Below are 1,472 nucleotides of genomic sequence, written 5' to 3'. Positions count from 1 at the left end.
CGGGTTAACGTGACTAACCCGAGGTTAGCATCCCATAATACACTGGGAATTTTGTTGCGAGTTTGTTGTTTACAACCGGCGAAAAGCACTAAAATGGCTTCCGGTGAAGGGTCCCGCAAGCCCAGGAAACATAATTTTAGTGCCTCCGAGATTTCAATTTTGGCAGAGAAAGTGGAGGAAAACTTGGCCATTCTACAAAGTAAATTTACCAACAGTGTTACCAACTTGAAGAAAAAGCAGGTGTGGTCGGAAATTACCGCCGCGGTAAACGCAGTTGGAGTAGACAAGCGCACTGAAACAGAGGTTCGCGAAAAATGGAAAAATCTTCATTCCGCTGCGAAGAGAGAATTTACAAAGTTTCGTCAAGAAAGCAAGAAGACTGGAGGAGGACCTGCCCCGAAAGAAATATCTGCGGCCACTTCAAAAGTCATTGAACTTTTCCAGGACACTCCGTCGTTTGTAGGCCTAGCGGGATTTGAGACAAATTGTTCAAATGGTAAGCCAATACTTTTAAACTTTCACGTCCGCATTAATATGGAGCATTATGAGCTTAACTTTTGTTTTATAACGTCACATGCTGGTCTCTCTTCAATTCAACATCACCAGTTTCAAGTAATAAGTCATCTAAGAAAAAGTGGGTAAACATATTAAGCATAATTAGCGCTTGTTTCAGCGTTGTTTTGTGAAGCGCTTAAATGGTTTTTCGACGTGTAGGTCACGAAATTTGATCTCATCGGAGCCCTGCTCACGCAGGCTAATCTCATCGCGTCCCGGACTTTTGGAATTAACTGTAGCATTTTGTGTAGCTTAGTGCACGAGAAAAGTTAAAATTACCTCTTTTGAGAATGAATAGCAGTTATTACCAACAAAAAAAGTAAAAAAATAACAGCTACTGTGACCCCGGCATCGCGCTCGTTGCTGTAATTAAGCTCTAACTTTACTGTGATATGCGAGAATTTTTGCACTTTTTTACTCCTCGTGAATGTAAGAGTGTTTTGCTTAAACTAATGTATTGTAGGATAACAAAACAGGGAGAGACCGTAAAATTGCTATGTGTAAGAAAAAAGCTAAGAAGAAAACAAACGATTCGTGCTTTATGAGGCTCCAAGAAATTACAAACGCCATGATAATCATGATAAGCTTAAGCTAAATTTTAAGGGGAAAATTTCATTGAACTTACTTGTTTCCCAAAGAGTAGCAAGTTTGAGGCTCAACATTAGACCCAAGTTGAAGTTCAAGTATGGAATTAAAGACGAATAGCCGATATTACTTTACTGGGAGTCGTGAGTCAGTGTGTTTTTAGTACGCAAAATTTTCAGGAAAAGTGAAAAAGTCCGTTTCCTCAGCGGTCCGCATGTTGACAGCGATTTTATTTTGCACCAACTTCAACATATACTTCACCACCCAATTTCTTTAAAATATTTCTATGAGCCTATAAAAAATTGAATCCATTGTCATTAAATATTAGCCTT

This window comes from Montipora capricornis, chromosome 5 (genome assembly GCF_036669925.1).
Source record: "Montipora capricornis isolate CH-2021 chromosome 5, ASM3666992v2, whole genome shotgun sequence".
Lineage (NCBI taxonomy): Eukaryota > Metazoa > Cnidaria > Anthozoa > Scleractinia > Acroporidae > Montipora > Montipora capricornis.
The sequence above is the reverse complement of the archived record's forward strand: the minus strand, read 5'-3'. Positions refer to the sequence as shown.